Genomic DNA, 13030 nt, shown 5'->3' on the forward strand with positions numbered 1-13030 from the left:
TGGGGAGCTGGGAGAACATATCACCATTCTGTTTTCTGAACTCTGACATGTCATCTGAGTTTCCATCTTTCTTACAGACAAAAAGCATATACCAAATTGAGATGGGAGGGAGGTTTATATATTTAATATTTGCTAAGTATTTTCACTTAGACATAGCCTAATTCAATCATCTCCAAGGCTTTCACTGAGGTGCAGGAAGAAAAAATCATGTTAATGTCAGTGAATGAGAAACTATCACTCTCGCATCAAATCTAGATGCTTCCTTATGTGTTGTTTGTATGTGTATACACACAAACACACACACACTCTCTAATGCATCTATATCTGGTCTCCTAACAGCAGGCATCAAAAGGACAGTGAACAAACTGGGAAGGGAAATGTTGTTGCTGCAGATAAACTAAGGCTTCCATGGGGTGAGGGTGGATATTTTCAGTTTTCCCAGATGTAGGTCCATTCAAAAAAGCACAAAAGAAGAATACTCATTTGAGATGAACAAGTTTTTCTATAGAGACAGATGGGTCTTGTTATACAATTCCTTTTCAAATGGAGGCTCCAGTGTGAGGACATTTTAGGACCCCAGGTCCTTTGAGAGGGAGAGAGAGAGTTCCTGATCAGACCAGCAAGGACTCCCTGTTGCATTCAAACTGTGAAAAGCAAAGTGAGTGAAGTTTTGCTTTGCTTGACTGAGCTTTATCATATCAGTTATTGTTTTGAAAAGTGACGAGATACCTACTACATCTCCTGGGAAAGTGAGAAGCGGCTTGCTTTGGAAGAGATGGTTATTATCGCAAAGTTTTCAACTAGCTCTCTATTTTTGGCTTTATGTATTCATGTCTGCTTGAATTTTCCCTGCAATAACAGCTTTGTGATTAAATGACTAGAATAAGTGGTTTCAGAGCATCTGGGGATAGGTAGAAATGTAATTATTCATTTTTCGATAGGTAGTGAGGTAGATATTGATTTATATAGGATATTAAATGCTTTGGAGCAGGGGGATGAAATATCATTAGTATTTTAAAACAGGAATTATTGCCACCTTGTTTTCTACTTTTAAGCACCTGTGGAGAGAATACTACTTTGCTAATGTTAGACCATTTGAATGCTTTGAATTATTTAGGGATCTTCAGTATAGGCTGATGCAAGTGTAAATGCTTGCCTATGGTAAGTCAAATTTGTTAAAAAAACCTACATGTTCTTCCTTACGGTCCTTTATTGTTAGTCACCTATGGTACTTGCCTAAAGGAAATACAGCCAAGCAGAGAGTTCAATTAAGAAATCTATCTATCTGTCTACCTACCTATATATCTGTTTGCCTCTCTCTCTCCTATTCTGTGGATGATATTACAATTGCTAGACATTACATTTTTATAATCTTTATTTCAAGCTAGGCTCTCATAAGCATCCTATTTCAGGCAAAATATGTCATTATCCCTGTTACAGTAGAGCACTAGCTTTATAAAGGGAAGGACGAGAAAATTCAGTTAATACATGAGTGAGTTCCTGTGGAGCAGAAGCAATGAAGCCCAGGGAGGGACTCATCCATGTGGGTTTCTGATGCCTAATAACAGCCAAGCTCTTGTAGTCAGTTCTTCAGCAGAGAAGCGAAGAGGGTCTCTCTTCTCTACTTAGTCCTTTATTTTCACAAAACCCGTAGGGATGAGATATTTCTGAAACTTCACCCCTCTGTCAATGTGCCTGAAAACAAAAAGCTTCAAGAGTTACCAGGAGAGACTAACGGATGGGCGCTCAGGCAGGCTGTGTGAGCCTAATTTTTATAGGAAAGTAGCCTAAAAATGAATCAATAATCCCTGAACCATGTGTGCAAAAGCAACCGTAGCATACCGTAGAGGTGGAGGAGGAAGAGGGCTTCCATGGCATGCACTTACCCCATCCCATCCCATCCCATCCCATCCCATCCCATCCCATCTCATCCCCAAAACCCACAGGAGAGGCAGGAGGCAAAGCCATGGATCTCCAGCATGTCTTTCCTTCATTGCACTGTCCTCCCTTCTCACTCGATGGCCTCAGTAACCCCTTTCTCATCCTCCTCCGGCTGTTCCCCTCAGGAGCATTTGATTCCAAAATTACCAGTAATTCCTTCTGGCAGGGGTTTTTCCCCTTTGCTTTCTTTTTTTAAGGTTTCCGTATCTTTTCCAGATCTTCCACAGAGCGGCTATGGTTCACCACAGAGTTTGCTTTGTTGGCAACCTTTTGCAATGCTTTATCTCTTTTGTTGCTGCAAAACAAAATGCTTCTCATACTTGCGTCCTCTGGTGATGGGTATGTTTCAAATACATCGCTGACACCTTCGGAGGTGTAATAGGAGATGTTTCTCTCCACATGGCATATTAGCATTGACAGATAGGGGCTGTAACTGCCTAACAACATGAGTGTGCCAGAGCTTTCCTCCTGGACAGCATTAATGTTCAGTAAGGCTTCTTTTCATGCCTTTTAGCTTTCTCTTCAGGCCTCCAATTAGGATTGCTTAAAACATTTTTTTGGCAGAAAGTGGGCTATCAAATACACGCAGGTCTCAAAAACCAAAATGTTTGCTTTTTATAGACTGCAAACATTCACTGTTTCTCAAGGGAGAAAGAAAACAAGGGTCAGAGCTAAGATGAAGTGAGTGCCTCCCAGTTAGAAATAAGAATATCTGCACAGCTTAAATAACTGTTCTAAGGCCTGATCTGTGCTTCCATTCCCACCAGTTTTATCAAATCAGTGCTAACATATCTGGGGACAAACACTGCTGCTCAGGTTGAAAACTGGTGTATTTTCATCTAGTGCAAGGTACTGACCAAACCGCCCAACCATCAGACTTGCAGCCCAAGTTATATTTTGCCAGCCCAGTTGCCATAACCAACTTGGACCATAGTAAATGCCAGACAAAAAGCATCTGCTTAAACCTCTTCCATTAACACACCTTTTTTGAGAGCAGCAGTCATGCCTCTGTGCCCTGGAGGAACTGAAGTACGAGAACCCCAACCATAAGTCAGGTCCCAACCACCCTAAGCTAACCAGTGTAAGTTAAATAGGAAACATACAGCCCTTTGTGCTGTTTTAAATAAATCTACTTAAAACCACACCCTTGGGGACTATCTATGTGAGAAATCTACTTTGCTGCCCATGTGTGAAATGATGGGGTAGTTTTGCCTGAGCTAAATAGGGTCCAGCTGTAGTGGGCAGAGAGAAGCAAAGCCCCACAGCACTTTAGGCCACCTCCCACAGGTACATGGTTTAGGGTCAGGCAAAGTAGCTGCTGGAGGTATCTCTCCCTGCTGAGGGAGCTTAGGTGATTTCTTCAAGTCTCTATTTCTTTGTCTAAAGATTGCATCACACAGCCAGGAAGCCATACCCAGTGCTGCATGGGAATGCAGGCACTAAATATTGAATGATCAGATACTCAAGATAACATGACTGTGAGCAACTCATGAAGAAAACATGAACTCACGAATGTTCATGAAAACTGAAGTTGGCAATTACAAACCAAGAAATTAAAGGCAATCATGGGTTGATCATAGATCAGTTGTAATGGAATTGTAGAGCTACAACAAGGCAGAAATTTGCTTGCTTCTTCAAACTCCTAAGTATAATCTTAATGTTGTTTTTTCACCACTGATTCAGAAAGAGCCATAAACACCATCAGTTTCTCTAATGTGTTAGCATACCTTAGAATGTATTGGCCTAGATGACTCCTGAAAATTTTCAGAAGATTTGTCTCCATTTTATCTCAAGACCTAACGCATACACACTGAAAATTTTAGCAAAAAGTGAAAACAAATTGCAGTGAAATATTCTCTCTAGGAATAAAGAGCAGAAGAATTTTGGAATTCTGTTCAAAATGCTCTTGGTGCTGCACATCAGCCTTTCAGAAGTAAGATGTCCATAAACATTTCCATGGAAGTTCATTTATTTCAAAACTCGTAGTAGTATGTAATTCTCCTTCCAATTTAATGTGGGTGAATATAGAACTACTTTGAATCGCTGTGTAATATTTCATATATAATCTCTCTATCTACCTACTAAGCACATTCTCTGGAAACATGAATAACTTCTATATCTACACTGCACACTATGTCTTTGTGTATGTTTCAGTTCAAACTTTTCCATCTTAAGATTTCTTTTTGTTTTCAAGTCAGCGATACTTATGTTTTCCATTTTTTATCCTTTCCCTTATTTTAAAGATAAGTCAACAGAAAAAAAGTCAGCTCCCTTAACGTATAGTACAGCTCCATCTTTGATCCAAGTTCATTAATAAAAAATAAAGGTTTGTGATTATTTCAGGTGAGTGCCTAACAATACCTTGTACGTGCTACTTTTGCACATAATTAAGAATACATTTCTCACATCTTGTTTCTTAAAGATGCAAATAAAGTTCACTTTCTCCCCTCCCCAAAATGTTTTAGAATATGCTTTCTTTACATAGGCTTTCACATTTTTTCCACTGTCTTACATTCCTACAACCTAAATAGGTCATAGGAATAGGAATACTTTCTGGAGAGTATTTACTCTCCAGAAAGGCACTATGTCTAAGGTCAATGAAACAGGAAAATGAAACCCTGAGAGCAGCCACAGAAACTGCCTTTACACTCACCACCTCTTCCAGCAGCAATGGTTAAGTTTAGCAGCAATCTATTATTAAACAGACCAGGATACTTCAGTCTAGAGAGAGATGACTGGGGCCAAGGTGGACTGCAGCAGTGTGCTATAAAACCACAAATGGCTGGAGAAGGTATAAACAGAAGGATTATTTACTATTCTTGACAGTGAAAATGGGATACCCAGTGAATTAATCAAGGAGTGGATTTAAAAGAAATCGAAAGAATTCACCAGCAGAGTCTTATACCAGGAAGTCATCGCCACAGAATATTTAGATGGCAAAGGTATAAACAGGTTCAAAAATGTATTGCATAAATTTGGGGGGTAAGATTGATTAAATGTGATAAACATAAATACAATCATGAATGTCAGGGAGAAGATGAACAAAGAATGGCTATTTACTATTTCTTAGAGTTTTACTTGGTGCCCAGTAGCTTGAGGTTTTTTTTGGTTGACTGGGCAGTAAATTTCTAACAAACTGTCGTGGTTTAACCAGTAGTCAACTAAGCACCACACAGCCTCTTGCTCACTCACTCCGCACAGTAGGATGGGGAAAAGAATCAGAAAAAAAAAGTAAAATTCAAGGGTTGAGATAAAGACAGTTTAATATGACAGAAAAGGAAGGGAAAGCAATAATAGTATAATAATAATAACAACAACAACAACAACAAATTATGCACAATGCAATTGCTCACCATCCGCTGATGGATGCCCAGCCCATTCCCAAGCAGCGGCCACCAGCCAGCCTTCCTCCTAGTATATATGCTGAGCGTGATGTCATGTGATATGGAATATCCCTTTGGCCAGTCGGGGTCAGCTGTCCCAGCTGTGTCTCCTCCCAGATTCTTGTGTACCCCCAGCCTACTCGCTGGTGGGGTGGGGTGAGAAGCTGAAAAGGCCTTGACTGAATGTAAACACCGCTTAGCAACAACTAAAACGTCAGTGTGTTATCAATGTTATTCTCATCCTAAATCCAAAACACAGCACTGTACCAGCTACTAGGAAGAAAATTCACTCTATCCCAGCCGAAACCAGGACACAAACACATGTAATTAAGCTGTGGAGCTGATTGCTAGAAGATGCCAGGAAGGCCAAAAGCAAAATGCGATCAAAAAGTGATTGGACAGATTGAGATCAGAAAAGACTCTTGAGAGATGTTAAATACAACAATATGAAGACATCCTTCAGCTCAGCTTGTCAGAATCTGGAAGCCTATGCCAGAGGAAGGATGAATCTGAATTTGCCCTTTCCTTGCCCGTTTCCTGAAGCATCTGCTCTTGCCGGCTGCCAGAGACAGCTTTCTGGGCGATTTGGTCTGACCCCGCTGGATGTTTTGTAGGTTTGTATCCAAATGATCAGTAGTAAAGTGGCATTTGGATCATCCTCAAAACAGAAGTGATGCTGAAAGGCAGGGAAACAACAGAGGTAGTTTACAATCCTCCTGCAGCCACGGCTCGTTTGCGGGCTCAGAGGGATGACAGCACATCTCTGTGTGTGTTATAAGCCTAATGGATCTGGTCACTGAACTCCACAAAAATCCGTTTACCTGTTTTGGGGTTTTTTAACTGAAAGTTTTAGCTGCAAGAATTATACAAAGGTGGTGAGTGTTGCTACAGCTGGGTTAAACCTTTGTGAAAAAGAGAGTTTAGAAGCATCTTTCATTTAAAATGGCTGTAAGAGGCATTAAGCGTGTGTCCTCATCCTCCCCCCTGCTCCCCGCAAAAGGCAGACTGGGTATTTTTTAGGAATTCAGCTGCTCTGCACCGCAATGCCTGGGCTGAATGTTGTTTCAGGGGTGTGGTGAGCATGTTTGTTGCTGTAGCAAAAAAAAAGCTAAGGTGTAGAGGGAATAACAGAGCTCACAGAAGCAGAAGAAAGTTTGAACAGAGTCTGATGATTATGTGGTTTTGGCAAAATACTGGCGTCGGTTTTGGGTTGGGGTGTTGACCAAAGGAGGTTTGGAGTGAAGGGTAGGGGAAATGACCTCTTTTTTGTCGTTGTTCCTCCTGTGCTTAAAGAAGCAGGATTTTGTACAGCCTTCCAAATAAACAGAATTGCAGCAGAGATACCTGATTGCATCACCCATTTCTCCTTACTGGAATAAGCTAGAAGAGTTTGAATTTTCATTAACCACTCAGCCTAGAGGGATAATAAGGCATTTTACAGAAACCAGAGAGAGAGGCAGGGTGGCCCAATTCTGTTTGCAGTGTGATGCACCATGTTTCCACTGATTGCGAGGAGATGTGACTTCTTATCTTTTTGGTGCCTGAGTTTTCAGCGGTGAAAGGGAGATGTTCAGGATGGCATCAAGCTGCACTGAGAAATACTCCTTGGTTTGCAACTGGGCTCTGTGAAAAGGGATCCATGCATTTTTCAATAAGACCCTCACAACCGTAGATCAGCCTTGAGTCAATTTTAAAGTGTGTCAGGCAAAGTCCTAATTTGTGTTATTTTATGTACAGTTCTGTCCCTGGATCATCCAAATTCTGTGCTCCCGAGTCTGTCTGCAGAACGACCGTGCAGGCTCTGGCTGGGGATGAGGGGAGGAGAGAGGTGAGGAGGCTGGTTACCCAGCACAGCAAAGCAAATCTCTGTACATCCAAGAGCATCTCACAGAGGTTAGAGAAGGGGTGCTTCAAAAAGGTAACCCCTGAAAAGCAGCAGTTCAGGAGCTCTGCTATGTGAGTCATTTTATTTCTGCAAACAGAAAGAGGAAAAAAGCCCTACCTAGCTTTGTAGCCGAGACAGAGTCACTGTTTCTCCCTACTTCTTGGCTTTTCTTTTTTTTCTTCTAGTACATAATGGGAAAGCATGTTAGGCCCAGAGCTCAGACGTGGGAGGCTGTGAGAGAATGGCAGCTCCAAGACGGTAAGTGGAGGTGACAAGTTCCCGGCAATATTAAACATTAACACCGAATATTTTGTTAGTATTTAACTCCAGGACGTTTCATGTTACTGAGCAGAAACAGAACATCCCCCCTCACCCCCACTATTTTGTTCTTTACTCCTCTGTGCTGTACATTCAGAAGGCAGGGATGTAAGATGCCAGCTCCTTCAGGGTTGAAATGGCTTTATATAAACTAACAGAGAGGGCGAGCTTATGAAGTGGAGACAGGCTCTAATTCTGTACTCTGCTGAGACTGCGACTTGAAGATGGGGAATACTTTGTGCATGAGGTGGGCATGTTTATGTGTGTATATATATGAATGAAGCTGAACACAGGAGAAATCCCGCTCATTTAGAAATCGGACAGCGGCAAGCAGCTGAGGGGGAGAGCTGGAATTTAAAAGTGATCTTTTAAAACGTTTATGTATATTTTGTTGCTGCTGGAAATGTCTCTTTGCACCTCAGGGAGGTTCCTGAACTTCCATTGTTGGGGAGCAGCTGGCCCGGAGGGGCAAATTCATTTCTGCCGCAAGACAAGAGGAGTTTTATCAGGGAAGCAGCTGCCCTGAAGCACCCGCTGCTCTCCATCTCTGCAACCAGAGTGAATGCAATGTCAAGATTGCTCCTCGCATCCACCTGGGTGCTCCTTGCATTCTCCAGCCTACAGCTCCGGTCCTGGCGCAGAGCAGTCATCAAGCCTGCCATGGCTTTCAGCACCTGCTGAACATGCAATTCCGATTGACCGATACATTTTGGGACTACCCATTACAGTGGCATAATTGCCACCCTGACTGGGAGCCAGGTTAGACCACAGAGAGAAGCGGTTTCCGTCAGCGGCCCTGGAGCAGGGCAAGGGTGTGGTGGGAGCGCTGGGAGCGCGGTACGGGAGCACGTCCTGCTTCCTCTCCTGCTGCGAGCATCCCATGCTGCACAGGGCGATGAGAAGCCAGGAGAGGAAACATTCCCCTAATGTAACAGGAAATGTAAACAAGGGTATATTTACCAACAGCACTGTCTCCAAACACCCAGGCTGTGCTATTCCTCCGAGTGAGGTGTCCTGAAGGACCAGCTTTGCTGCTGGTGGGAACTGCCACGCTTCTGCTGAGCTCAGTCGCTGTTGCCTGATAGCATCTGAGGAGCTGGTTCTCACATGCCAAAAGAGAGAGACATGCAAATGCACACACCCCTGAAGATCTCCACCCACCGGCCCCCAGACAGCAAGTGGGAAATCAGGATGGCCTGGGGAGGATGGCTTTACTCACTTACCCAAATGACCCTGAGGACCCCTCCCTTGTCCACTCCCCAATCCTGCAAGAGACTACTCTCTCTTCTGTCCACTGATATTTTTCCTCCAGGACCTGCCATCCACTGGCCCCAAGCCCTTTGTATGAGACATACTTCTGCCTGACCAGCAACATTTGCAAGGTGCCAACATTGGTGTTCTGTGCTCAGGTTCTGGGGGCAGGAATGTGAGAGTCATGAACCAGAGCAAGCTCCAGTTTAATGGAGAAGGCTGATTTCTGTTTGACTTTGCATCACATGTAAAAATGGATGCACCTGAGTTTGCACCAACTTTTAAGTCAACAGGTTTCTGAATGCCCACCTCAAAAAGTCAGTTCATTTCCAACTCACAGGCTTCTGTGCATGCAGTACATGCCCCTAGGACTTTGTGTGTGTTGCCTTTAGGCAAAGGGAAGAGAAAAATATCTCCAGCATGCACGTCATGAAGACCCCCATGGGTTCAGGCTATGCAAGAGAAATGCTTCTTATGCCCCTGGGACACATGGAGTGAGGGTGGGGTGAGGCAAATGAAACAGAACCTGCTGGCACGTTGTGCTGTGCAAGATGTGCACATTCCCTGGAAACAAAGGACAGCAGGGCCTGAATTTCCATTTCCTCTGCCCTGACAACTGTGCAGCTCTTTAGCCTGGTGGAGCTACCCCCACCCCATTTAGGGGTGTGTTACTGCAATCAGGATCCAGCCCAATGCAAATCGCATCCTCGCCAACTTGCCTTCTATGGTCTTTAATTCACCTTTCCATTTACACTGCTGTAAATCAAGATTAACCCCATTAAGTCAATGGGCACATACTAGCATAAAAGCAGTGTAAGTGGGAGGTGAACCAGATCCAGTCCCTTTATGGGGATGTTATCTGATTATTTACTACACTGTTAAGTAACAAGTGCTATCTATAGCAAACTTAATAGCAAGCAGTAATGTGGTGCTGGTGAGATACACAGCAATTTACTGTTATTATTTGTACATTTTACAACATTTTAGGAGAACAATTTGTGGGGTTTTTTTAAGTAAGCATGTTTGTTCTCTCTCTTGAATACAAAAGACCATTGTTACCCTGTTTTGTTTCTCACAGATTTTGTTTGTCTTCTGGTTCCTTTTGGGGGATGAGAGCTCTGTTCTGAGAGTGAGCGAGCTTTTTGAGAAGCAGCGACACAAAAACACTTATGCCTTGAGGGAGTGCTAAGGAGTAGTGATGCCAGGTGATGCCTGTGGCACACTGGGGACAGCAGATACCTTTCCTGACATATTGTTGTTGTGGAGCATCAGTCTAATTCTGCAGTGGCCACAGCCTGAATGAAAAGGGGTGGCCTTTGGGATACTTGGAAAAGAGTAAGGACACAGTAAATGGAGATATACAGCTCAGGCTTCCTTCTTCCTCACACTTACCATGGCCTGTAGCTCTGTGTCTTGCTATGCTTGCGGCAGCACGTCTTGGTTCACTGATGGGCAGGGGACAGCATACCCCAGTCTATGAGAAGCAAGAACCAGTGCGTCTCCAAAGTGCTTGTGGGGGGTCACCCCGTGGTGGGGCAATAGGACAGCCCTGGATGGGTTGAGCCACCATCCTCATTGCCTACAGGGTAAAAGCACTGGCAGAGACTGAGGAACTGGCCCTGGGGATGGGGTCAGAGCACCGCAGAGCTGAGACTCAGGGCTTGTCCACACAGGACACAGCTGTAAATAAACAGTGGTGGTTAACCTGACAGTGGTTAGTGTGCTCATTAGTGCATGCTCAAAGTGCAGAGCATCACCAGCAAAGGGTTGAATCACTCAAATGCTTTTAAAATTAAATGCTTTCTAAAAACACATCCTTTATTTCCTTTTTAACCTAGCAGTTTAGAGAGCAGCCTCTGAAACATCAGTACTGGTCCCCTGAGACCTTAACCACAGAACCACTGGGCATTCCCCTCCCAGGCGCCCCTGCTGTTACCCAGCTACGTGCTGAGCTGGATGGAGGAACTGGTTTTGGTTAAAAATTAATCCAGATAACCGCAATGATTAGTTTTCAGCTGCATCAGTCTCCTGCATGGAAGAACTGATGCCAGCTCCCTCAGAGCCCGGAGCAGAGCTGTGCTGCTCCTCACCCATCTTGCTGCTCTTCAGGTGCCTGCACCTTTGCAAGTGAAATGTCTTCCTCTGGATGCAGTGGAACCTCGCATCTCCTTGACAGTGACTCTCGCAGAAAGCACACCATCAAATTAATGCAGTTTTCCTGTTTCTTCACTGCCTTCCTGCATGTTTGTCTATAGAGTGGCTCATTCACTGGACCGGCAGTCTGGTGTTTTCCTTCTGAAATCAAGAGGAAGAAGCAATGGCACAGGCCACTGTGTTGCCACTCATGCTCTGCCTCCTCAGACTCATTGCATGAAGCTAACTGGGTCATTTGCTTTCAGTAGCAAGGTTGTTTTTCTTCCCCCTCAAGTAAAACTGGCTTTTATGTAAATAATTTTTGGACCAGCTGCACTGAACTAATTATCTGGGTCATTCAAATTTCTGCTTCTGGAAGTAATTATGGCCTTTGGGAGTATACTGTATAATACCGATTTATGATTGGAGACCGAGAGTCTTCCTTATCTACATGAATAGTATAAAGCAAAGTTAGCAAATCTTCCTTACATCCTCAGGGCCGCAGAGCGCTCCTCTCCTGTGTACAGAACTCCCATTCGGTCTAATAAGCATCTTCCTTCTCCCCTTCCTCCATATGCACATATTGAGGACTCTCATTCTGGATATAGAGCAGCAGGCTCTAGTCTGCCATTGGGGACAGTGCTCCAGCATCCTTATCTACTTTTTTTCTGCCCGAAACTTTAGCTCCTAACTGGGGCATCAGAGAAAAACAAGGAGGAAACTTTGGAGAGAGGGGCAGGCATATGCGAGGTGATGAGCAATGGGGATGGGTCTGCTGACATCTGTTGAGGAAGGAATGAGTTTACACAAAGATATAGGCATCCTAGATTTTGTTTGCAAGAGTCTCTGAGATTGCAAGTTTGTAAGTTGCCCTACCTGTGCAGAAGGGCTGTCCTGCACTGCTAGCAGAAAAGAGGACAAGAAGAGGAGGGTGAGAGGTGGTAGCAGTTCATGCCACATCTCAACTTGAAGGGGCTCAGGGCCGTTATCTGCCCCGTAGAGGGTAGAGCAGCTTTGGGACTGCTCTCAGCTTGGCAGTGCTGCCTAACAAGGAGCATGGAGATGGTGTACAACCACTGCTGATTTCTTGGTCCCGTGGCCAGCTCCCATGCTGAGGGAAGCTCATTTAGCTCTTGAGCATTAGGTTTTCACTAAGAACAAGGACCAAAAGCTCTGAGCTAAAACAAAGCTGTGTAACACCAGGGCAGGAGAGGACATTAGCCTAGAGACACAGTCAAAATCAATTGACGGAATGGGCAGAAAGTGAATGTTATCAATCAGCCTTATTTTTTAAAAAATTTTAATTATATGATTCATATAAAATATAAAATCAGTAGTAATATAGCATGTTTGTATATCACTGGACATAAAGACAAAAATGACACAGACTCAGAGTACTTCAAGGTTTTTGAGCTCATCTTCAATTCATACCTGCACCTTTCAGCAACTCCCCCTGACATAGACTCCTTAACCATCCTTTATTCTTCTTTTCCCCAACCAGTTTATCTCATTCTAACTAAACTCAATACAAATAAACCATAAAGCAGTGAAATGGAGGCGGGCACCAAACAGGAGAGCTGATCCTATCCCAGTGCTCAACTTTTTGTGTGTTGCAGCCTGCATTAGTCAGTGTCCAGCTTCACTCTTTTGGCAGAAGGATCTGCCCACTCTCCTGTGCTCCTTCACAGCCACAGGGTCCTGGCCACAGTTAAGTATTTTTAGGCATTGCTACAGTAAATATAATTAATTACAACACAAGTAATAATGGTTTCTAACTCAGAAAAATCACTGTAATTAGATGTCCCATTTACATGCCACAAATATTAAAAATGAAATTAAATGAAAAATAAATGAAAACCTGGTGTAAACTGCTCAGAAATGGGTAACACTTTTTCAACTAAAATTTTCTTTTCTAGTGTGCTGTAGTTAAAGGAGGGGATGAAAAATGTGGATTTGCCAGTTACAAAGTTACACTTTGTACTTACTGACTGAGTTTTCCTAAATTGTTTAGTCTTGAAAAAGTAACCACCCTAAAAAAATCCAACATCCCACTGGATCATTTGGGAAGCAGCATTTGTATTTTCTCATTCAAAACTATTTTTAATTTTGAATTTTTCCT

This window comes from Strix uralensis, chromosome 1, assembly GCF_047716275.1.
Source record: "Strix uralensis isolate ZFMK-TIS-50842 chromosome 1, bStrUra1, whole genome shotgun sequence".
Lineage (NCBI taxonomy): Eukaryota > Metazoa > Chordata > Aves > Strigiformes > Strigidae > Strix > Strix uralensis.